At 36.2% G+C, this 27272-nt stretch overlaps 1 long non-coding RNA gene across 1 annotated transcript; it reads right to left on the bottom strand.

Moving 5' to 3' along the window:
• Nucleotides 1–27272, bottom strand: LOC125611785. The gene is made up of 3 exons (XR_007342030.1): nt 27098–27272; nt 364–512; nt 1–100 (listed from the first exon to the last, which is right to left on the bottom strand). It is a non-coding gene; the product is annotated as an uncharacterized LOC125611785 (long non-coding RNA).

The following is a 27272-nucleotide window of genomic DNA, read 5'->3' as shown; positions in this document are numbered from 1 at the left end:
CCAGACTGACCTTGAATTTCTGATCTGGATCCTCTTGCCTCAGCCTCCAGTCCAAGGATTATAGGCATATACAACCACACCCAGCTTTCACTTGAAATGTCTATGGATAAAAATCATCTGCATTATTATTAGCTTTCTGGAATATAAAGAGTTGTAAATAGTTCAAAGATAATAAAAGGTGGTGATAACCAGGAAGGGTGTGTTAAACTAGACACCTGGTATGGTAAAATGGCCCTCATGATTTCCACCCCCATTGTTGTTCCCATGATTATTATGTTGCATGGCAACTGGGATTTTGTAGATGTAATTAAGGTTATTAATCAGTTGAGCTTAAAACTGGAAGATTATGCAAATGGACCTTACCTAATCACACAAGCCCTTCAAGAGCAGAGGTTTTTCTCCAGCTGGTAGCAGAGGGGTTTGAAGCATAACAAGAACTTGACAGGTCATTGATCACTTGAAGATTAACAGGGAGGGCTTGGGAAAAAGGATCTGAGAATGTCCTCTTGTTGCTAGCAAGAAAGAAAACAAGGACCTTACTTAGACAACTGCATGGAACTAGATGCCACCCACAACCCAAATAAACTTGAAAGAGAATTTTTCACAAGAGTTTTCAGCTGAGTACTCAGACCAATTGACAATTATTTTAGCTTCCTTAGACCCTTAGCAGAGAATCCAGTGAGCTTATCCATTTTTTTCATTTTTTTTGGTGGTGTGGGGGATAATACTGGGGAATTGAATCCTGGAGCATTCTGCCTCTGAACTACATACCCAGCCCTTTCTTGCTAAAGGTCTTGCTAATTGCAGGTGAATCACAAATTTACAATCCTCCTGCTTCAGCTTCTCTGGTAGCTGGGAATACATGTGTGCACCAGCCCAGCAATGAATGTTCTTTTAAGCTGCTAAATTTGTGGTAATTTGTCACATACCAATAAAAAGCTAATATACACATTAATCTCTTTTTCACATTCCACAAATATTTATTGCAAAAATTAATGTCTCTAAAATGTATAAAAAGAAAACAATTATCTATTCCCTGTAGAATTTCTCCTGAAGTTGGCATTTAATTTTTCTATCAGAAAATTTAAAGATTTAGAGACACCAGTCATAATGGGGAATAATTTGAAAGTGAAAACAAAATCTAAGTTTATTAGATTTACTATATATGAAATCCACTAAGGAAGCCACAGCCAGAGTCCACATTCCTCTGTACTTTCTGCCCATGGTTTTAAACTTCAGAAGCACTGCTTTTAAGAATAGCTGCCTATCCATTTTTCTAAACAGTGCCCTGCATTGTAAATACTTTTCTTTTTAGAAAAAAAGCACTTGCGAACATAGAGACATGGGCTCTCCTGGAGAGAAGGCAGCTTACTTTCTGTCACCTGCAGAGGCGCTGGAATGAAAGCATAATCATTTGTATTGAGCTTCTAAATCAAATGTGCCAGAGCTGAGGGTTTTCGCCAGGGATTGGCTGGCCTTTGGGAGCAGGAAAACAGAAAGAGGAAATGTCCATGTTTGAGCTGGCGTGTGCCATGCAATCTTTATCCAGCATTGACAAGTCTCTGCTGTTGGAAACCTGCAGCAGTCATGCAGCTGTCTATATTACTTACGGTGGGGCAAGGGAGTATGCTGTGTGCACTGGGGATGTTAAAGAATCAGAGAGAAGATTAGAGTTTTATAAATACATACATACATATTCTTAAAACCGAATATTTCAGTTGCATTTGACTTCTGAAGCTATGGTGTCAAATATATATATATATATATATATATATATAAATAATATATATATATAAATTATATATATATAAATCAGGGGGATGTTTTAAGTTAATCTTAAAATTTTTGTTATTATATCTGCAACATATTGGGGCATTAGACTGCATCTTTTAAATAAGAGTTTCTGGGGTTTTTTTGGTTTTGTTTTTGGTACCAGAAATTGAACCCAGGGGTGCTTAACCACTGAGCCACATCTCTAGGCTTTTTATATTTTATTTTGAAGCAGGATCTCACTAAGTTGCTTAGGGCCTCGCTAAATTGCTGAGGCTTGCTTTGAACTTGCGATCCTCCTATCTCAACCTCCAGAGCTGCTGGGATTATAGATGTGAACCACCAGGCTCTCCTTTTTTCTTTTAGGCAAATAAATAAAGGTAAAACATTCCACTGACTAATGCCCCCTCTGTCTCTTTCTCTCACACAGCCCCCCCCACCCCGACCCCTTTCTATCCCTTCTTTTCTTTTTCTTACCCTTTCTAAAAAAATTATTCATTTATTTTATGTGGTGCTGAGGATCAAACTCAGTGCTTCACATGTGCCACAGCCCCAACCCTCTATCCCTTCTTTTTGCTAAGGTCTGGAAACTTTACTTTCTATCTCTTCCATATGCACAAAGCAATGTGGATGAGATAGAAGTGAATCTGAGTAAACATTTTTTACCTCAACACAGACAATAGTTTTATCCTTCCAAAATAAACCTAAGGAATTGCTCTGCCTTTTAATGCCAGGTTTTTTAAATGCATACACTATAGTTGATACATGGAAACATGCCCAGTGCAGATACTATACATTCGCTGGTGCTCTTCAGTTTTTACTACTGTGTTCAAGAGAAGTTATGTACATCTATCATTTATACACATTTTAAAAATTGAAACATTAAGAAAGTCACTGGAGAAAATTTTTATTTCAAGAAATCCTGCATTGATTTATTTTATAGCACAGATAGTCATTCCCAGATATTATCTCCTTTGAAAGTATTATACATACAATAAACATTAAATCAGCAGAGAGGGGCAAAGTCAAAATTGAAAAACTAGAAATTGAAAGAAATTTTATCTTATTTTTTAAAATAGTGTTTAGGAAAAATTCAACTGAGTAATTTTAGTGGAGTGAATTATTTTTATTTGTTATTCAACGAGATGAAGATACATACACACACAGATAGATATAGGTATCTGAACCTTCCTTGTACTCTAAATTGTTTTGTTTTATTTATTCATTTATTTATTAATCTGTACTGGGGATTGAAGTTGGGAGTACTCTACAACTGACCCACATCCCTGCCCTTTTTATTTTTTGAGACAGGGTCTAGCTAAGTTGCTGAGGCTGACCTTGAACTTGTGATCCTCCTGCCTCAGCCTCTTGAATCACTGGACTAGCCCATCTCAAAAGGTTCAACTTAAAATTTGAGGGGCTAGAGGTACACAGCTCAGTGGTAGAGCACATGCTTAGAAAGTGCTAGGCCCAGGTTAAGTCCCTGGCACCCCAACCCCCCTCACCCCTGCTGCCACCAAAATAAGAGAAAATAAAATTTGGAATCCTTAGCAAGAATACCTAGTTCTCACCAGTTGCAATGATGCTGAGTTAGAAGATAAGCAAGAAAGAAAATATAATATGTTTATCTAGGTCTAGATAATATGTTTATCTAGCTGTCTAGCTAGAGCAGAAAAATTTCTAAGTTGCTCATGTGAAGAAGACTAAAATTAATTTTATGCATTTTGTATATGGTATTATGTTATTTTACTTGAACTTAAAAATATGATTTGCCTCATGCAGAAAAAAAAATAATTCAGGTCCTTCTGTGTGTATTAGTTTCCTATTGGGACCCAAACAAGTCACCACAAGGTTAGAGGTATAAAACAGCACAAACTTGTTATCTTAGAGTCATGGAGGTAAGAAGCCCAAATCATCTGCACTGAGCTAAAATCCAAGTGTCTCCTTGCCTTCTCTGGCTTCTAGAAGCAGGTTGCATGACCCCCTTCTAGCCATAGCATTGCACCTACCTCTGCTTCTATCATCACATCTCCTCTTTGCTCCTGTCTCCCTCTTACTAGGGCTCTTGTGATTACATTGGCCCACCCGAATAATCCAGGATATTTCTCCCATTTCAAAATCCTTAATTTAATCACATTTGCAATGATCCTTTTGCTATGTAAGTATGTTTTCAGAATTAGGACCTGAAAAATTTTTGTGGGGGGGGGCACATTATTCTACCACAATCTAGTCTATTAATATCAAATATATTGCATTCTTATTCTCAGTGCAAAATCTAAATGGTTAAAGTCCTGTCTTTGGGAAGAAAAATAGTCTATAATGATGTTTACTTTGCATTTATTGAGCGCGTTCTATATCCTAGGTACTCTGCTGCTCTGTGTATATCTGCAGATTTAATCCCTATAACAGATCTAGTAATTTTATCGCATTATATTTGAGAATAGATTGAAATACAGAGTGCTTAATTACTTGTTCAAGATTCCAAAGCCAGCTGGATGCCATTTGTGCACACCTGTAATCCCAAAAGTTGGGGAGGCTGCGGCAGAAGAATCACAAATTCAAGGTCAGTTTTGGCAATTTAATAGGGGCTCTGGGCGCTGTGGCTTATGCCTGTAATCTCAGTTACTTAGGAGGCTGAGGCAGGAGGATGGCGAGTTCAAAGCCAGCCCCAGCAAAAGTGAGGCGCTAAGAAATTCAGTGAGATTCTGTTTCTAAATAAAATGCAAAAAAAAATAGGGCTGGGGATGTGGCTCAGTGGTCAAGTGCCCCTGAGTTCAATCCTAGTACCCCTCCACTAAAAATAAATAATAAATAAAAGGGCTAGGGACATAGCTCAGTGGTAGAGTTCTTCTGGACTCAATCCCCAGTACCATACACACAAAAAGATTCCAAAGCCACCAAGTTCCAGGGTCAGAATTTATTCTGCTAACCCCTTTCTATTCCATATCTCAAGAAATTAACAATCTACATGATTTTCACATGCATAATAAGGTATACTCACTTTCACAATACATTTAATTACTACTAAAATATGGTCACACAAATTAGTCATTAAACTTAAGGTGATGCCTCTTCTTGGAAGGTTGCCATTGCCTGTACTGACAAGGTACATCAGTAATTGATTAATTAATTAATTAATTTGGTACTGGTGATTGACCTCAGGGTGCTTAACCCACTGAGTCACATACCCAGCTATTTTTACTTTTTATTTAGAGACAGGGTCTCACTAAGTTGCTTAAGGTCTCACTAAATTGCCAAGGCTGGCCTCAAACCTGTGATCTTCCTGCCTCAGCCTCCCAAATTGTTGGATATAGGCATGTGTCAGTATACCTGGCAGTAATTAATGTCATTAAATCAACTCTCTGCAGTTTAAATATGTTCACTGCAGCACTATTCACAGGAGCCAAGAAATAGAATCAAGTTACATGTCCTGTAGCAGATAAATAGACAAAGAAAATGTGTTGTATATATGATTCAAAACTATTCATGCCCCCCAAAGAAGGAAAGCCTGTTATTTGTGACAATTTAGAGGATATTATGCTATGAGTAGTCAGGGAGAGAAAGACAAATATGCATGATCTCATTTATACGTGGGATCTAAAAAAATTCAAATTCCTAGAAGCAGAATGGTGGTTACCAGAGATTGACAGGAAGGGAGGTAAAAAAAATCTTGGTCAAAGCAGTTTCAGTTTGAAAGGATGACTGAGTTCTAGAGAGCTAGCATACAGCACGGTGACTGTAATTAACAATAATAAAGGGTTATAGACTTGAAAACTGATTTTAAAATGTAGATCTTAAGTGTTCTCAACACACATACATATATACATAATAATGATGACTATTTGTCATGGTAGGTATTATAATCCACTTGATTATGGCAATCAATTCACAATGTATATACACATATATCAAAACATCATGTACATCAGAAAGAGAATTTGTATTTTTCAATTATCCTTCAATAAATAAATAAAAACATTGTAAGTGAAAATTAAATATTATTGTTTTATTTTATTATTGTTGATTTTAAACAACCCCAGCCATTTTTTTGTATTTTATTTAGAGACAGGGTCTCACTGAGTTGCTCAGGATCTCGCTAAATTGCTGGGACTGGCTTTGAACTCACAATCATCCTGTCTCAGCCTCCTGAGCTGCTGGGATTATAGGCGCATGCCACTGTGCCTGACAAGATTAAAGGTTCTAATGGAGCTACTTTTGCATTTTGTGTGTACAAGCAGTGAGATTGCTTTCTATTCAATACTACTCAAAGTGAAGTAAAGTGTTTGGAGAAATAGATCAGAAATTTTTTCTGCAACCAGAATGCACCTCAGGTCAGCAGCTCTATTAGAAAAAAAGACCATAAGCTACATTCTATCAAAAAACTGCCCATAACTTTAAATTCCTAAAAACCTCTTCAGCAAAAATTATTTTTTTTCTTTTTAAAAAGATAACCTGTATTATAATTAATATAGTTATTTCATATTAATTCCATGGTAAATTATTTTTTTTCTTTTTTATTGGTGCAATACAGTTGTACATAATGGTAAGATTTGTTGTTATATATCAGTACATGCATAAAATATAACAATATAATTTGTCCAATATCACTCCCCAGATCTTCCCTTCTCCCTCCCTTCCTCACATCCCCTGGTCCCTTTCCTCTGTTCTACTGATCTCCCTTTGATTTTCATGTGATCATCATCCATCTTCTTTTCCTTTTAACCCTCTAACTTCCACATGAGAGAAATATGACCCTTGACCTTTTGACTTTGGCTTATTTCATTTAACATAATGGTCTCAAGTTCCATCCATTTTCCTGAAAATGACAATTTCATTTTTCTTTATGGCTAAGTAAAACTCTACTGTGCATATATACCACTTTTTCTTTATTCATTCATTTATTGATTTATTGATGGATACCTTAGGCTGGTTTCATAGTTTGGCTATTTGGGATTGTGCTGCTATAAACATGGGCATACATGTGTCATCACACTTTAAATCTTCAGGATAAATACCAAGGACTGGTATAGCTGGGTCATATGGTTGTTCCATGCCTAGTCTTTTGAGAAAGGATCTCACTAATTTCTTTAGGGTCTGTCTAAATTTCTAAGACTGGTCTTGAATTTGCAATCCTCCTGTTTTAGCCTTCCAAATCGCTGGGATTACAGGCATGTGCCACTGCTATTTTTTTGTATTCTTGATGACTGCCATTCTGACTGGTATGAGATGAAATCTCCCTGTAGTTTTGACTTGCATTTTCCTAATTACAAATGATGTTGAACATTTTTTCATATATTTGCTGGCCATTTGGATTTCTTATTTTGTGAAGTATCTTTTTAATTAATTTGTCCATTTATTAATTGGGTTTTTTTTGGTGATAAGTTTTTGAGTTCTTCATGTATTTTAGATAGTGATTCTCTATCAGAAGAGTAATTAGCAAAGATTTTCTCCCATTCTCTACATTCGTTCTCTCTTTATACTCTTATTTCCTTTGATGTGAAGATTTAATTTGGTGCTATCACTTGGTATTACTTCCTGAGATTTTGCAAAATTTGTTTTTCTTTTTTTGCTACTGGGGATTAAACCCAGGGGTGCTTAACCATTGAGCCATATCCCCAGCCCTTTTTAAATATTTTATTTAGAGACAGGTTCTTGCTGAGTTGCTTAGGGCCTCCCTAAATTGCCGAGGTTGGCTTTGAATCTGTGATCCTCCTGCCTCAGCCTCTCTGAGCTGCTGGAATCACAGGTATGCGCCACCATGCCATGCTCCTGTGGCAAATTCTTAAGGCTCTATTAAAACTAGAATCACTCCACACTAAGAATATACAGTACATGGTGTACAATTAATGTTCATTAGCAATTGGAAGGAAAGAAAGAAGGAAGATAATAAAGGAAGGAATAAAAGAAGGCCTAGTCATTTGTTTGGGCCTGGGTAAGAAATAGTAATACACTAGAGCCTGTGAAAACTAAAAATGAGGCAAAAGCCATAAGCTAGACACATAGCAGTCAAAACAGAGAAGTCAAAAATCCACTAACCCCCTGGCACAGTGGCACACGTATGTATTCCCAGGAGTTTGGAAAGCTGAGGCAGGAGGCTCACAAGTTCAAAGCCAGCCTCAGCAACAATGAAGCCCTAAGCAACTCAGTGAGACCCTGTCTCTAAATAAAATACAAAATAGGGATGGGGATGTGGTTCAGTGCCCCTGAATTCAATACCTGGTAATACCCCCCCACACACACCACACACAAAAAAATCCATTAACCTTCTTTATAGGGAGCTTGACCCACTCTGTCCAGAGTAGATAACTTTGTAAAGCATTTTGCTGTCCTGAAAGAGGGAAAAGTAAATTTCTGAAATGAGGAAGTTGGGAGTGGGCAAGAAAACATGAGGTCTTTGCATCAGCATTAAAAGCTTGCTATTAATGGAACACTTATGGTAAAAATTTGTGTAGTTTTCTCCCTCAGTGAACCATAGAATGGTAAGCAAACTGAAGGTGTAGATTGTGTCATTTATCTTTGAAATTCAGCATTTAATAAATGTTTAATCATGGCACAAATGGACAAAGGCCAGGATGGAAATAAGCCAGGGCAATATGGTTCCAGAACCTGGGAGGTTCAGCTACCAAGTCAAGGATGTTGGAGTCATGAACACAAAAGGATTGATGCCTGGCCCAGGTCATGAAAGAATACAAGCTCCCAGCCTAAGAGGAAGGAACATTCTTTTTCAGAGGTACTGGGTTGCGCAGTAGCCTAAGAAAAACTAGTGTGTTCTGAGAACTATGTGTAAATTTGGCATAAAGGTAGTAAATAGTAAGAGAATGTGATTGAGTTGGTGAGGCTGAAGTGGAGAGAGTTTGGATCTTATCCTAAGATCAGAGGGGTATTTATGGTTAATTAGGCAATCAGCATGACCGGCTCACTTCCCTAGCTGTATTGAATTATAAGGGGGTCAGGTTGGAGATTCCTCTACATTAAGAAAGAAGTCATTGCGATAGCTTTGGAAAAAAACCATGAGCACCTGAGCTAATGTATTTCCACCAAGAATAGAGAGATGATGGTGGTGAAGTAGAAAGGTAAGAGGATAAGGAAACAGGTGGATTCACTGATGTCTTCAAGGTTTCGGGTTCTCAGATGATGCCAAGAAAGGTAAGAAAGAGATCCAATATATGGGAGAGTGGGAATAAAGATTTTAGTTAGATATGCTGAGCTTGAGGAGCTGCAGAAAATAACAACTAGTAGTATTATTAACTGTGAGTTTTGTACCAGGTTTCAATGTTTTATATGCAATTGTGAACCTAAAATGAGATATTGAGTTTCCTTTTGGGGAAAACATGGCATGCAGCATAATTGTGAGGATTAGTATTTGTGTGCTCTTTTCTGAATAGAAGTGACTAAAATGATAGTATGTTTTCTTAGTGCATCAGTGAAATATCCAAAGTAGATACTTTTCATCACTATGATTTTTATGAGAATAATCGTAGCGATATGCTAATTGTAAACCTTTCTTTATAACAATGCATTTTAATTAGAGATGATGAGACTGGTGTTGACATTACTTTATTATTTAACTTTGGGGGAAAATGATTCTTGTTAAGACTTCATTGACTATCTTAAATAAAATAGGACATCTGACACTCTGGCTTCCAAAATTATCTCTATTTAGCAATTTTCTCTACTAGAAACATGATTTTTTTTCTATTTGTACATTTTCTGTCTCTCTCCAGTAGGGTGCAGGCTCCAGGACCACAGAGAGCTTAACTCACTATTGGGTCCCTGGTATATAGCTTCCTGTCTATATAGAAGAACCCTTCAGTAAATATGGTGAGACTAGTGGATTTTTTTCTGCTAGATATTGTGTTATTTCAAACTGGGCTTTCTCACTTAATTCTCATGTCAGCCCTTTGAATTAGAAAATAATAGTAGAAAAAGATTTAGTGTTTTCTAGATACTAATTTCTCAAGACTTCATTGAAATAATTTATTTCTCATAGTAAAATTATGAAGTATTCTCAGAGATAAGGAAACAGAGGTACAGAGAAGTTAAATAGCATGTCTAAAGTTATTTATCTAGAGGTTGAAAAATAGATTTTAATCTAGCCAGTTAGATTTGAAAGGCTCTAGTTTCCATGACGTTAGCTGTTACATTTTAGGCCTTTCCACATGTTTGTCTTACAAACCAGGGAGCTGTGTTTGAGATCCTGGGATGGAAATGACATTGTTTCTTTACGTGTGCTTTATATTCATACTGTGTTTATGTTTACCACTGATTTACAAATGTCTTTTCATAATTAGTAATTACTATAATAGAAAACAAATATAGCAAAATTGAGAAATGCATTTAAGACTATCTAGATTTAGGGTTATTGAATGGTTGTGTATCCAAATGGTTAGGGCTGAAGGAGATCTTAAATGTCATCTGCTTTTAAACTTGTCATTTCACAAAGAAGAAGTTGAGGCTGAGACAGGTACAGTGATAAGTTTGTGGTCACTGAGAACATCAGTTATTCTATTTTGAGGTTCTTTCTCTGGGGTAGAATGCCTTGAAGTAAGTAGTTCAGCGGGCATAATTTTTCAACCCTTGCCTTTCTTGCTTGCCTTTTGGTAATGAGGCATGGATACTATGGTGATAAGCACCCTATAAATAATAAATGGAACAGAAAATAAACTATACAGAAGGCAGGAGCATAATGGTCTCTTCACCTCCTGGTGTTTAATGATGAAGCTGTATACTCTCAACAAGGGTTTTCAGAAATAGTTACAGAATCTGTTTCATCATCATTTAGCAATGTTTTTAGATTTTAAAGTTATCAAATTTATTGTAGTGACTCCTACTCTACTTTTTATTTGAATAAAGAAACAAACAGTATCTTCAGTAATATTATCTTTTACTTTTTCTGTTGCTTAGCCTGAAATAGATAATAAAATTGGACTTACAGATATTTAATATCCAGATGTCAGGTTTTGTAGTGGACATTACTGTTTAATTTGTTCAGTCCCCAAAGCATTTATTACCTTCCACCTAGTGCCAGGTACTGTTCCATGTGCCAGACACAAAGTGGTAGACAGGCTAGACAGATAAATACATAGCATGCTATTGGGAAGTAAGGAGCTGTAAGGAAGAATAAAACAAGACGTAGTGGATAGAGAGAAACTACCTTTGATAAGGTGGTCTCAGCAGGCCCTTTGAGGAGATGACATGCCACAGAGACTTGGAGGGTAAGGAACTAATCTGTAAGAGAATCTGGTGAAAACGTAGTCCTGAGATAGGGAAGGGCAACTGAAAGGGCCCACACTATGTTTGAGAAACTGCTAGACGGCCAGTGTGACAGAGGGAGTGAGAGCAGAAGGTGAAAGGAGACAGTCATTTAAACATGAAGGAGCCAGACTCAAGATTTACAGGGCATTACAAGAACTTTTGAGATGATAATAAAATGGGAACCCATTTTGAATACGAGTTCAAATGATCTATTTTGTTCTAATAGCAGCAAGGTAGAGTTAGCTTGGTGTGCTGGTAAATTTTATGTATCAACTGGATTGGACTAAGGGATGCACAGATAACTTGTAAAACATATTTCTGGATGTATGGGTGAGCAGGTTTCTGTAAAAGATTAGCATGTGAATAGGTGAACTGGCCAAAGAAGATCATCCTCATTAATGTGGGTGGGCATTATCCCATCTATTGAGGACCTGATTAAAATGAAGTGGCAGAGGAATTACAGATTTACTCTCTGTTTAAGCTGGGGCATCCACCTTCCCCTACCCTCCAACAAGGATGCTCCTGTTTCTCGAGCCTTTAGATTAGGATTTATACCATTGGACCTAATGTTCTTGGGTCTTCAGATGCAGATTGGGAATTATACCAATGCCTTCTCTTGTTTTCAGTCCTTTGACTCTGGAGTGAAACTACATCAGCTTTCATGGCCTCCAGCTTGCAAATGGCAGGTTGTAGGACTTCTCAGTCTCCATAATTGTGAAGCCAGTTTCTCATAATTACTTGTTTAGTTATCTAGAAATGTTCCATTGGTTCTGTTTCTCTGGAGAATCATGACTAATATACCTGAATCCATATTTTGCAAGTGAGTATAATATATATGAAAAGATCCCATCAGTAGACCATAAATGTTGAGGAATTTCTAAAGGCAGAAAAGAAATGGCACCACATTGATAAAAGGTAAAGCAGATGAGATCTTCCGGACAGAGAAATTAGAAAAGAGAGTGTGTGTGTGTGAGAGAGAGAGAGAGAGAAAGAGAAAAGAAAATGGTTCAAACATTTGGAGCAATCACTAATAGTCACATGGGAGCCCTGAAGGAGCTCAGGTCTCAGAATCAATAAATGCAAAGAGAACTAGACCATGGAAATTAATTTAACTGCTTGCATATTACCTAAGGGAATTGCATGCCTCACCCTCTTCAATGGACTGTGTATTCAGCGTAGCTGCCACTGATTGTTTTGGCTTAGGCCAATACTTCAAAATTTTCTCTCTCAACAAAGGGATTACATCTTCTAGAGTTGGGATGTATAAGAGATGCTAAGGAAAACGTAAGGCCCCTCAGATTCCCCCAAGAGACATAAGGAAAGGAGGCAAGAAAACACTTTCAAAGAACCTAGGCATAAAATGATTTAAGCCTTCTACTCTTGGTATAAGGATCTCCTTATATGGACCATTATAAAGATCATTAGCCAGTCTTCCTACAAATACATAAGGATATCCTTATTTTTGCCATTCATCATCCATTTAACCAAAGTTCTCAGTCAGATCTCATCCATAAATCTGAGGGAATGAACAAGGGATGGATTATGGAAAAAATTCTGAAAGTATTCCAAAGGAGAAAAAGCATGTGGTAACAACAAGGAATGAGAATAAGATTAATATCAGACTTCTTATTAGCAACTCCTTTTTGCTAGAAGACAATGAAATAAATATCTTCAAAATTGACATAAAATTCTATATTTCTGGCATGTCTTGAAAATTCAGAAAGCTTTGCAAAGGGTCTGCATTTTTTTTCTCCAACTCATAAAAAAGCATATAGCCAAATCTGTTGGTTTGGGACCAGTGATAATATTTAACTTTGGCATCCATCAGAATCTCATGGAGGGCCAATTAAAGGGGGATTGCTGAGCCCCACTCTCTGAGTTCTGATCAGTAGGTCTGGGTGGAGCCAAAGAAATACCCATGTAACGTTGATGTTGCTGGTCATGGGTTCATGTGAACCACTGGATCAGTCTATCCTTAACCTTTCTGCATCACTCACTAATGTTATCTAGTTGGCTACTACTTCAGTTTGTGATTCCTACTTTAAATCTTACATTCATTTTCCCAATTAATAGGCAGCATTTCTCCTTTGAAAAGACTTATCCTTCACAACTAAGGGGAACCATCAAACATTGACCACAGATGAACATAGGTATAAAAATAGCTTTTGTTTTTGGAAGCATTTTTATTATACTGAAATTGTTTTATAATTCTTTTATATATTCTGTGCTATGGCCTGAATGTTTGTGTCCACCCAATTTTATATATTAAAATGCTAACCACCAAGGACAGGAGTTTTTTTTTTTTTTTTTTTTTTGAGAAAAAGGTAAAGAAGGTTTATTGCTTTGCTAGCAAAGGAGAAACACAGGGGACTCCTGTTCCAAAAACTGAGATTCTGCCCATCCACAGGAACAGGGGACTTTTAAAGTGGTGATTCAGAGAAAATAAGATTAGGGAGGAGATGAGGGAAAAGAAAATCAGGGAGGAGAAGTTTAGGAAAAAGAAGATTGGGAAAAAGAAAAAAATACATAAGTTTCAAATCCACAAGGTATATAGGCAAAATATCAAATGAACCCCTGTTACAATTCCCTAGCGTTAATTTCTATATTCCATTTCTATGGAAAGTGGGCGATGACATCTCTGTGCTACTTACTGCTGAAAGGGGGTGAGTTGGGGGGGGATGTAACCCAAAATCAATGTGAACTGACTTCACATTGATTTTCTATCAGGTGGGGCATGGACAGTTAAGTGCATTCAGCGTGAGAGCAGTCCAGAGTCCACAGTGGCAGATGGCAGGTGACTGGACAAGGCATATGTAGGGCACGGATCATACTAAGACAATAATAAAGACAGAAAACCATTCATTTTTTGTAAACAATTAGCACAAAAACAATTGGTATTTCAGCCAGTCTCTGAAAACCATAAGGATAGTAACTCATAATCTTATCAGTGAAAAACAGATCAAATTCATCAATGTAAGAGGTTAGGAAGATTTGTAGGTCTATGAAGTCAGACTCAAATTAATTCAGGACAAATTTGCAACTCTTGTGATCAGTATTATCAGGCACTCTTAAACAAGAATCCTTCCTTTATAGATTCCAACTTTGTTTACTTTTGGTAGGGCTGACACAAGTGTCCATCTTAAGTTACATTTTTTAAAACCATCATTTTTCCATTTAAATGTCCATGTAGGACTGTGATTTAAGGCTTTACCCTACTGCCAGGTGTTTAAGACTAAGTTGGTCAAAATTGACCTTGTCCCTCTCTATTCTTAAGAGTCAGCTGAGAGTCCCAAGGAGAGGATATTAAGAGGTGGGACCTTTGTAAAGTGGTGGGACCCTGATGGTAGAGTCCTCATGAATGGAATTAATACTCTTACAAAAGAAACCTAAGAAGCTTGTTGACTGCTTCTATCTGTGAAGACACAGCTTAGCAGGCACCATCTATGAGAAATGGGCCCTCACTAGATGCTGAATTTGACTTCACATTGATTATGGACTTTAAGAGCTAGGCACAGTGGTGCACACCTGTAATCCCAGCTACTTGGAAAGGTGAGGCAGGAGGACAATAAGTTCAAGGGCAGCCTGGGCAACTTATCAAGATCACCAAAAGAAAAAAAAATAATAAAAGGGCTGTGGATGTAACTCAGTAGTAGAATAGTAGTCTAGCATGAGCTGGGCTCAGCTTCAATACAAGTACTGAAAAAAGAAAAGAAAAAAAATTCAAGTAGGACCAAAGTCAAATATGAACAAATATTTGGTAGTTCCTCTTAGTCTTTTAGTTTTCAGCACTAAGAGAAATAAATATTTGTTGTTTATAAGTCATCCTATTTATGGTATTTTTGTTATAGCATCTTGAAAAAACCAAGACATACTAATTTTCATTTGTGTAAAACTGCATATATCATTCTGTAGTTGCAGATACACCTGCATTCACAGTCTTATTTCCTCTCTTAGTAGCAACTGTGTGTTGAGTGAAAAACTACATTTGTATATGCCTCAGCTTCCTTTTCCACAGAACTGAAGATGGAATACTAATGGTACCTCCTCACAAGATGATGGTGAGGAGTAATTGAGCTAATGCCCTCAAAGCTGATAATTATTGTTTTAGTCAGCTTTTTCACTGCTGTGACTGAAAGACCTGATCAAACAAAATTTTTAAGGAAGAGCTTTCAGAGGTCTCAGTCTATAGATGGCTGACTCCATTCCTCAGGGCCTGAGATGAGGAGAAGAACATCATAGCAGAAGTGTATGGCAGAGGAAAACAGCTGGAAATATGCCACCAGTAGGGAGAGAGAGAGAAAAAGAGAGAGAGCGAGAGCACTTTCTGCTCAACAAAAATAAAATATATACCCCAGAGGCACACCCCCAATGGCCAACTTCCTCTATCACACCCTATTTACCTATACCGCTCAGTTAATTGATACCAGGGGATTAACACACTGATTAGGTTAAGGCTCTCATAAAACAATAATTTTACCTCTAAACTTTCTTGCATTGTCTCGCACATGAGCTTTTGGGGGACATCTAATATCTAAACCATGACAGTGATATTAATTGAATTCTTCTAACATGGTAACTATCAAATTGATGATTCTGTTAAAGGTCATGTTGTCCAAATCTTGATTCTTTTGGCTTTAGACATGTTAGCAAAACTGCATTTTTTAATGACCATAACAGCAATACCAAGTATTATTGAATTTGTTTTATATAGAACAATGTCTGGGTTTCTTAGTTTGCCAGAGATAAATTTAATATTTAAAGTAAATCCAATAATGGTGTGAAACTCTAGTATTGTACAATAGACCACAAATTTGTAAAGAATCAGAAAAATAAAAGAAATAGCAGAAAGAGCAAATAAAGGATAAAGCCATAAAAATGAAGCTGGTGACTGCCATTTTGGATCACACCTTCACAAACAGCCATATTTCTTCCCATTTTACTATTTCTGACAGAAAGGTAATTGAGAGAGTAAACCTGCTAGTAAACTCATAGATGAGCAGGGCTCTATCCAGTAAAAGATGAAGAAGTATCTGAAGTCCACAATATATGACTTTCACTCTGGCATGATTTTTCAGTTTTACCTTATCATTACTTTTATTGAGACTATCCATTCATGAGATTAATGGGATGGTCCAATATTGGTATTGTTTGAGCACTCATTCTTTTACAGTATTTTAAATTTCATTATGCATGTAAGTTTGGGTAAGGATGCCACATTTGGTTTCCAAAGGACACTTTGCAAAAAAACAAGCAATAACAGTAAAAGTCAGCATAGGCTGGGCATGGTGGTGCATGCCTCTTATCCTAACTCCTTGGGAGGCTGAGGCAGGATAGCAAGCTTGGGCTGGCCTTGGCAACTTAGTGAAAACCTGCCTCAAAATAAAAACTAAAAAGGACTGGAGATGTAGTTCAGTGGTGAGCACCCCTGGATTAAATTTCTAGTTACCCCCCCCCACAACCAAAAGTCAACCTAGTATTTTGCTCATTTTCCCTTATTACTTTGTGTGTGTGTATGTGTGTGTGTGTGTGTGTGTGTGGAGATATATATATATATATATATATATCAAGTTTCTTTTTTTTCAGAGAAGTGTCTGTGTTTTTTATTTTAGCTATTAAATTATCTGGGTCATGTGGAAGAATATACCAATACCAGAAATATTTTCCTCTTTCTGGACCTGAAAAGTACTTGAACAATAGATCTCATTAGAACCTGCTTGTAACTAATTTACTCACCCTTTGTGGAAATTTTGATGAAGCTAAGTGCTTTTTTACATGAATTGCTAAACATTGATTGAAAATGAGAAGCTTCTTTGGTAGTAGTTCAGTGGTAGAGTGCTTCCCTATCACATATGAGACCCTGGGTTCTATCCTCAGCCCACATAAAGATAAATAAATAAAATAATGGTATTGTATCCATCTACAACTAAAAAATATATATAAAATAAAGAAAAAGCAAAACCCACAAGTAGTATGTAAGAACACTAGCTGAGAAATCAGCAGACCTGAAATGTATACTTCACGCTATTACTCAATACTATGTGACTTTAATAAGTCACTCTTCCTCTACGAACCTTTATTTTCCTATCAATGAAATGAGTTGATTTCTATAGACCCGCTTCAGTAGTAAATAATTTTGATACTAAGAGGATTGCAGATATGTAATACTAATTATAAAACAACCTAAGATGACATTCCTAGAACTAGGTAATTTACTTGAAAGAGAGATATTCCTGTTTGTAGTTCCAAAAAAGCAGTGACTTTAAGATGATAGCAAATGATAATAGGATTTATCAAGGGGCAATCTTTCACCTTTAAAACAGAAAATAGGGCTGTTATGGAATTCTTACCCACTTGAGAAATTCGTTAATAAGCTTGCTTATTGACATAGCATGCAGAATTACTACTCCCATCTCAATATTTTCTTCTTTGTCAACTGGTCATAGGGGACCCCCTTGGGGGCCCAGCCACATACTGAACGTGACTCTGACAGTGAGATATAAGCAGGATAGCTCAGATGTTACCATTCTTTGGTGGGTTTTATCTTTTTATTTTTATTATTATTATTATTATTATTATTATTATTATTATTATTATTATTATTTTGGTACCAGGGATTGAATTCAGGGGCACTTGATAACTGAGTTACATCCCCAACCCTATTTAGTATTTTATTTAGAAACAGGGTCTTACTGAGTTGCTTAATGCCTCAACATTGCTAAGGCTGGCTTTGAACTTGTGATCCTCTTGCCTTAGCCTGCTAAGTTGCTTGATTAGAGGCATGTGCCACTGCACCCGGCTCTTTGGTGGGTTTTAAAACAGTGGATTTAAACCAAAATTTGGAAATTAAATAGAATAAAATAAAATAGAAAGTTTCACAGTACACTATACCCAGTAAAGTTATGTTTATTTGCAAAACATTTTTTTTTCAAGTGTGTGTGTGTTGGGGGGTGGTATTAATATTTCTTAAAGTGGCTGTTAGTTAAAACAGCTTGAAAAAATGCTTATTAATGGTAGAATGATGGTGAGCATATCTCAATTAGTGATAAATACATGATCTGCTAGTATCTAATCCATGAAGATCTTGTTGGTGCCAGTCATGGTCCCAAAAGATACAATCCCAAATGCCATAATCCTGAATATTGAAACCCCCATGATCAAAAACCCTAAAGTTAAAATCCCCTCAGATCAAAAACACTGAAGTTAAGGTATCAAAAATCACAGTCTGAAAGGTTAAAATCTGAAAGCCTAAGTTGCCATACCAGCAATTCCTGGGGTTGGGGTTGGAGAAAAGCTCTATAAGTGGCATAGAAGCCACATTTTAGGGAAGGGATTGTCTCTAGAATATATTGATGATAAAAACATCAGTTTAAAATGCATTCTTTGTCTGCATTGGCATTCCTACCAGCTGATAAAGTTCCAGAAGCTCTTAATGAATTAAAGCCACATTTGCTCGAAGAAAACATCGAAATTACTGATTGTTTAGAAAATCATCATGTGTCAGGTAGGAGAGGATGATACTCATACCACACAGTGTTGCTATTTGATGGCAGTAGTGTTTTTGCCAAATCTATATCTCTATGTGAGTGCATGCAGAATGGATTTCTCTGCACTCAAAACAACATAGAACTTGACACAGAAGATGGGAAAATTTAATAGGGAACGCTCACTTTGGTATATAGAGAATGATGTATTTCAAAGAGCAGCACCATGTGGAAAATAAATGCGTATATATTCTCTATGCACTCATGCTCTAAAAGAGCAAAAGCAGCTATTTAGCATGATGCAAGCCCTCAAAATATAGTTGATGATCATGAAAGTCAGTCAGCTATTATGGACTACCTCCAAGCAGTTGCCCATAATCCAAGTCTAATACACATTCTTTTGAGTGTCAAATTTTCTTTGTAGTTTTCCTTTTTCTGTTATTTAATTTTTTTTCTTTTTAAAGTCTTTGCCCCCACTGTCTTAAATTGTTAGCATTATTTTTTTATAATTTCTATGCTACATATTTCATCTCCACATCATTTTAATACTGGAGGTTTAAATTGTATAATGGCTTTTAGAGAGTTCTAATTCATTTTATGCATTTTTGTGTGTGTGTTTCTGCCTCTGGGAAAGGGCATCATCACATTGACTTTGTATGTAACCATTGCACATGCATATAAAATCATTGAAACTTCTCAATAAATGAAGAGATGTCCTTTTTGTAATTCTGCATTTGTAAAAGATAAAATTTCTTGAGACCTTTGCTCTTTGGGAATTGCATGTACAGGCTAATCCATGACAGTTTTGGATCAGTCTCATCAGAAGACTTAGGTTGTCTGTTACAGTATTTCATATGACCACAGTTATAAAGCTGAGTGCATACAATTACTAACCATAGTTATTTGCACTTATACATTTCACTTTTTGTGGTTTGTCAGTACATCGGTATTATACCTATATTACTGTCATTAATATACTTGAGTGTTTTTGCTTACAAAAATATGTATATTACTATTGTCTATTTTATCATGTGGAGTGACTTATGAAGCATTCTGTTGTGCTTTTCATGTTTCTCAAATAAATCCCTTTTTAAAAATGTAAATAAATCCCTTTTAAATAATTTTTAAAATTATTTTTTCCAGAATTATATTTTTGAGATTTTAATTTTCAGCATCTTCAACTTAGGAATTTAGGAATTATAAAATTTAGAACTTTAGGGATTTTTGATGTTTCAGAATTTCAACATTTGGGTTTATGACGTTTGGGCTGTTTTGGGGGGGACTATGGACCAAACCCATGTTACACTCTTTGCTAATATACTGCATTTAAGCATTCAGTTAGCACTTGAGCCCAGTAGCAAACTAGAAGCTCTGTCAGAGATACAGCTATTTGCCATCAAGATGTTGGCTTTACTTGATAACTCCACTGGATATGGACTCTTCTATGAGGGCTGCTAGTCCATTCAGCATCCTGGTTAGTCAACATCATTGTACCTGCTGGGTTATAAAGACCTAGTTGTGAAGCCATTGGTATGACAGACTGGATAGTTAGGAGCCTTCTCTTGCTCTGAGTGCCACTAAAAGCTGGCATCTTTTCAGGCCACCTGGTAAAAGGGTCAGAGCAGGACACCAAATGTGGTAGAAATTGCTTCCAGACTCTAAAGGGCCTCACCAATAAAGTATCCTTTGCCCAGTTTTTCTGTGTCCTTGTGTTTCAGCTATGTTCCTTTAAAGACATGTAGATGAGATTTTACAAATATGTTCTAAAAATTTGTCTCTTAAAAGGCAAATTTATGTATTTATATACACTTGCATATTCCAATTATTCCTACCACCTTAGTTTGTATTTTCCATTCATTTTTCAAATCTCATTTTAATTTATGCATCAACTTTGAATGAAATCTGTTTTAATCCACCCAGCAAATGACTGGAATCTGGGTTTTGTAGATGGGCACTGGCAAATTCAAATTTATCTAAAAGTGATATTGCTTAGTTCATTTCTATACATATTTCTGAAATATTTTCTAATCCATAGTAAAGGATGTCTGCAAGTTTCTGTGTGAGTGCTGTTTTTTAGAGTGTGAATTTGGATTTGATTCCCAAGGGTGGGTTGGGATATAAATTAATTAAATTTTGATTAAGTGAGAACTGCCTTCCTTTCAGAAAACAATTATTTCAGATAAGGGACCAGTAGAGGAGGTATTGACTAGTCAGGCAAAAAAGAGAGAAGAGCAGAAGAGGTGGAGGAATAGTTGTTTCCTTTGGTAGAGGCTTAGAAGATGGTAAATTTCTGAGTTCAATTAGAGTCAATTAAATTTCTTTATGTCTTTAAATAATGGTTAGGAAATTTAATTTAAACAAGTGTACCATTTATAATAGGAATACATACACATAGAAAGTAAAAAATAACATTATAATGGAAGACTTTAAATGCTCTTAATACTCAAAATATATGCCATGGCCAAGTGTTGTGGAGCATGCCTGTAATCCCAATGATTTGGGAAGCTGGGATAGGAGGATCAAAAATTTGAAGCCAGACCTAGCAATTTAGTGAGACTCCAGCAACTTAGCAAGAGCCTGTCTCAAAATAAAATATAAAAAAGACTGGAGATGTTGCTCAGTGATAAAGCACCCCTGTTCAATACCCAGTATACCTTCCTCCACAAAACACACACACACACACACACACACACACATATATACCATGGATAAAAGAATCAATAAATATGTCATTCTCTTTAAATTGATTAATATATTAAATAAAATTCAAGTCAAAATCACAAGGTTTTTCTTGGAATTTGACACGCTGTTTCTAAAATTCATATGCAAGAAGAAAGAATCTAGAGTAGCCCAACAATTCATGGAGAACAAGATGTATAAGAAAAAGAAAGTATCTTATTAAAAATAAGATATTTTGAAGGAAATTTAAGACAATGTAGTATCAGTGTAGAAAATAAACCAAGGAACCAGGTAGAGAACAGGCTGACTTATGAATATATGAGTATCTGATATAAAACTGAAAGAAATTCTGGTCACTCAGGAGGCAATGAACTATTCACAAAAAGTACTAGAATAATTTTCTATACATAAAAGTAGATAAAATTTGAACTCTGATTTTTATCAATACTCCATACACACTTCTACATAGATTAAAACTTACTTGTATGAAACAGACTTAAAAAAACTTTGACAGCATAGAACATATCAGAGTGGGAAGACCTTAAATAAGTAAGACAAAGCCCAAGCCATAAAGGAAAGTGTTAATATATTCTAATACATTAAAATAATGAAGAACTTCTGCTCATGGAAAGAGGCCATAAAAAGAATCAGAAAAAAAAATAAACTAAGAGAGGAAAAGATATTCTCAAAATATATGACTAAAAAAACCACATATTCAGAATATATAAAGAATTCAAACAAAACAATAAGAGCAGATAATAGATTACAAAAATGGGAAAATACAAAAGGCATTTTACAAAAGAAGAAAAATGAATAGACATTAAACACAGGGAAAAATGCTTAATTTTATTAAGCTATGAAAAGATGAAAGATTAATAATTACAAATATTGGAAAGCATAGGGTACAAAAGAAACTCATTAAGTACCAGTAAGGGTGTAAATTGCTACAGCCTGTCTGGAAAATTGTTAGGCATCACTTGGTAAAATTGATGTAAGGTGGCACCAAAACAGCAGTTCTGTTCCAAGGAACATACCAGAGAACTTTCGCTGCAGGCACATCTGGAGAAACATACAAAAATGTCAATAGAGACATGATTTGAAATAGACAAAGATGGGAATAATAGATAAAAAACTAGATACCCTTAAATATATATAATTGTACATCCTACAGTTTTGAAAAATGACTAGACAATGGCATTGACATGGATGATACTCAAAAAATAATATCTGGGAGAAAACGCCACTAGGGTATACTTAAAAGTGTAACTTATCACTAGCATATAAAATTAAAAAACAGATAAAACTAAGGAGTTGGCTTATTTATTAATAATTTGTTCTAATTAGGTATATATGACAGCAGAATGCATTTCAATTCATTGTACACAAATGGAGCACAACTTTTCATTTCTCTGGTTGTACACGATGTAGTGTCACACCATATGTGCAGTCATACATGTATCTAGGGTAATGATGTCCATCTCATTCCACCATCTCTCCTGCCTCCATGCTTCCTTCCCTTCCTTCCTTCCTCTTTGCCCAATCAAAGTGCCTCCATTCGTCCCCTGCCCCTTCCCCCATTATGGATAAGCAGTATATTTTTTAGAACCTACATATGTTGTATTAACCATGAAAATACAAATTCTAGAATATTGACTTCAAAAAAGGTGCACAGTAATGGGAGTGTGGTACTATAAGTATAGTGAATTTTCTAATTTTTAAGCTAAATGGTAAGCATATGTCTATTTCTCTTGTTCTTCAGTTGAATTTCCCTATGATATTATCTCTTTTACTCATATTTCATAATAAAATACACTTAAGTACTCTAATTTTGTCTTGAGTCAAGAATTTTAGAATTGGAAGTTGCTTTTTTTCTGTATGATGTTAACAGTGCCAGCCTCTCTCCGGGACTCGTGCTTAGTCACTACCCAGGAGGTGTGGCCACTCTGTGTTCCCATCTTCCTGCTCCTGGCACCTGAGTTGAGGGAGTTGCTGGGAATAATGTGCTAGTCTTTCACCACCAAAAGCCAAAGTCTGAAATTCCAAAAACACTTAGGGGCCTGTCACTGCTTTCACCCCATCTTAGACATAACCAGTCTAAATTCCTCACTTCTCCTGAAGCTTTGTTGTTTGAAACCTGCTCTTAAATCTCATCTTCTGTATAATTAAGGGTTACAACTAAGCTGACTTTATTTTTTATTACATATGTTGATTTTTACTAGTCGTTGTAAGATACTACATGAAAATAATTAAACATTTAGAAAATATGATACACAAACTATCTACCAAAGGCTCAGAAGAAATTTTAGAAATGGTATTAAATTCAAAAAGATCCTGGTAGAAATGGAAAACAGAAAATAATAAAAAACTACAAAGAAAATTCTACCAAACTCGGGGACTATTAAACATGGCAGACAAATTTAATTGACCTTATAGTTTTCTACCTAATGGACTTTCTGTGACACTTTGGATAGACCAATCCATTCTTACTGAGCAGTCATGGCTCATTGCAGTTATATTTTACAAAGAGACTTATCCACCATGGCTAGAAACATAGTTATTTAAAACAGTAAAAGGAGAGAGTAACAACAATTCATTTAAGTTAAACAAGAAAAGGATCATTTCACTGTTACTTAAAAACAGATATAGCTGGTCATGGTGGCATACCATAATCCCAGGGACTCAGGAGGCTGACACAGGAGGATCACAAATTCAGGGGCAGCCTCAAAAAATTATCAAGACCCAGTATCAAAAAATAAAAAGGGCTGGGCATGGTGGTGCATGCTTGTAATCCCAGTGGGTTTGGAGCCTGAGGCAGGAAAATGGTGAGTTCAAAGCCAGACTCAGTGAAAGCGAGATACTAAACACTCAGTGAGACCCTGTCTCTAAATAAAATACAAAATAGGGCTGGGGATGTGGCTCAATAGTCAACTGCCCCTGAGTTCAATCCCCAGTACCCTCCTCCACAAAAAAATAAAAATAAAAAATAAATAAAAAGGCCTAGGGATACAGCTTCATGGTAAAGCTCCCCTGGGTTCAATCCTAAGTACCAAAAACAAAACAAAACAAAAACAATCATATACAGATTTCAGTTAAAATGAATAGAAAATCCTCTATCGATTGCTGGAAAATGGACCTGATGAAGAGAGAGAAACTCTGACACATGATGACTCTCTCAGGGATCTTTCTAATTCTAATATCCTCTGTATTCTAGTATCTACTGGACTCTGATTTCATGCCCTACAGCACTGGTTCCAAGATTGTTCCTTCTCTTTGGGCAGATGCAGACATAATAAACTCCAATCAATTTAAGGTAAAAGGAATGAGCAGGGTCTGGGACATCTGCCTGTAAGCTACTGGGGAGGCTGAGACAAGAGGATTGCAATCTCAAGGTCAGCCTGGGCAATTTAGTGAAATAAAATATAAGGGCTGGGGATATAGCTCAGTGGTAAAGTACTCCTGGGTTCAATTTCCAGTACTGCAAAATAATAATAATAATAATAATAATAATAATAATAATAATAATAAGGAGGAGGAGGAGGAGGAGGAGGAGGGAGGAGGAAGAGAAGGAGGAATGAATTTTTGAAATGAATCAGAAAAAAAAATAATCACTGCAAATGAGGGAAGCCTGCTTGAAAGACTGAAAAATATATTACCAGTCTAAAGTTACTATATTACTTTTTATTTTAAGTTGAGAGTATAGTTATCATCAAATTTTAATTTTTTAAATTTTATTTATTTTAATTTATTATATATGACAGCAGAATGCGATTCAATTCATAGTACACATATAGAGCACATTTTTTCATGTTTCCGGTTGTACACAAAGTAGAGTCATACCATTCGTGTCTTCATACATGTACTTAGGGTAATGATGTCCATCTCATTACACCATTTTTCCTACCCCCATGCTCCCTCTCTACCCCCCCTCCCCTTTGCCCTATCTAAAGTTCATCTATTCCTCCCATACTCCCACTCCACATCCCCATTATGAAGCAGCATCTTTATATCAGAGAAAACATTCAGCATTTGTTTTTTGGGGGGATTGGCTTACTTATCATTATATTCTCCAGCTCCATCTATTTACCTGCAAATGCCATGATTTTATTTTCTTTTAATGTGAGTAATATTCCATTTTGTATATATACCACATTTTCTTTATCCATTCATCTACTGAAGGGCATCCAGTTTGGTCCCACAATTTAGCTATTATGAATTGTGCTGCTATAAACATTGATGTGGCTGTGTCCCATTAATCAAATATATGAAAAATGTCCATCATCTCTTGCAATTAGAGAAATACAAATCAAAACTACACTAAGATTTCATCTCACTCCAGTCAGAATGGCAGCTGTTAAGAATACAAACAACAATAAGTGTTGGCGAAGATGTGGGAGAAAAGGCACACTCATACATTACTGGTGGGACTGCAAATTGGGGCAGCTGATATGGAAAGCAATATAGAGGTTCCTTGGAAAACTGGGAATGGAACCAACATTTGATCCGGCTCCCCTACTTTTGGGGTTATATCCAAATTTTAATTTTAATACTGTAAATAAACAACTCTGAAAATAAAGTGTGGCAAAAGTAGCTTGGTAATCATGTCCCATGATTCTCTATTAGGAGCTGGCGATGCCTGATTAGTTTTTTACTTACTGGGGGTCCTTTTCTTCAAGGTGCTCTTGGCATGTGACCACTGAGCCATATCCCCAGCCCTATTTTATATTTTTATTTAGAGACAGGGTCACACTGAGTTACTTAGTGCCTCACTTTTGCTGAGGCTGGCTTTGAACTTGTAATCCTCATGTCTCAGCCTCTGAGCTGCTGGGAAGCAATTCTTACTCTTGAACAGGCTATGATGCTTCAAACATTTCAGTCTTTTTATTCCCTATCCTCTCTGGGCAGTACAACCTTCCCTTTTCTTTCATCCTTCACCTTCAACTTCCTACATTCCACAAATATGCTAAATTTATATACATTATCTCATTTTAATTGCACAGCCACAGTCTGGGGTAAGTTCACCTTCCAGAACTTGATATTGGAGGAAACCAAAGCTTAGCAGGGTTAGCTCAACACTGGGCTCACAATGGGTGGCACTGCTTCTCAAAGTTTGCCTGGACTACAGCTGCAGTTGTGGAAACGAAGAGCAAGAGACTTAAACTTCAAAGACAGTTCTCTTTTGCAGTGGATGGGATTCAGCAATCTTTGGATCTGAGGATGAGGGGTAAAGTGTAATCCAGGATAATTGGAAGCTTCTGACTTGGTTATAATAACTGAGAGCAAAGAAGAGCTCTTGAAGCCAACTTGATTGGAAAGACCATGAGCTCAGTTTGGACAGGCTGCCTGTGGGATAAAAGGTAAGGTCTCCTTAAGAGATAAACAGGATCATACTGTGTTCATTAAAAAAAAATATGATGGAGACACGAAGGAGTTTCAAGCATATGAGAGGAAAATCCTTTTGGCTCTAAAAATAGTGTAACTATATACATGCATATATAATAATGAAAAACTTAGCCACATTAAAGAGATGGGCCTTGTTTTCTCATTAGAACTTTAAAAAGTTAACATTATAATAAACGCAAAACTCTTTAAATTTATTTAGGTTAATGAATTGCTGTCAAGTTTTATAAACATTCAGTTTCGCTTAAATATACAAAACTTGATTGGGAAAGTAAGTGTCATATTGCTTTAAGGCTGGAGTGAAATGAAATTTATTTACTTATGGGAAGTTTCCCATAATCTGAGTTGTTTTTGGTTGGTTTTACCCTGGAAAGTCACTGCCAAGTCTCATTTGATTAGCAGTTTAGTGCCACAACCGGTACTGAAGGCAATGAGGAGGAACCAAAGAGGAACTCAAGAGTTCCTATCAGTTTTTGCTTCTCATCTATGAGTGCTTATCTTATTAATTTACTTACTGATATTATTTTTTGGATCCTGTTTTTGTTGTTGTCTTCAGTGAGGAGAATTTTTCCAAAAGCTTCTATGAGGTTTTAGGTAAAGGAAATGGACCATTCTTTTTCTTTCTTTCTTTCTTTCTTTCTTTCTTTCTTTCTTTCTTTCTTTCTTTCTTTCTTTCTTTCTTTCTTTCTT

The sequence above is a fragment of the Marmota marmota genome, unplaced genomic scaffold (genome assembly GCF_001458135.2).
Source record: "Marmota marmota marmota unplaced genomic scaffold, marMar, whole genome shotgun sequence".
NCBI classification, from domain to species: Eukaryota; Metazoa; Chordata; class Mammalia; order Rodentia; family Sciuridae; genus Marmota; species Marmota marmota.
Note: the sequence above shows the minus strand (reverse complement) of the source record. Positions and strands in the feature narration are given on the sequence as shown.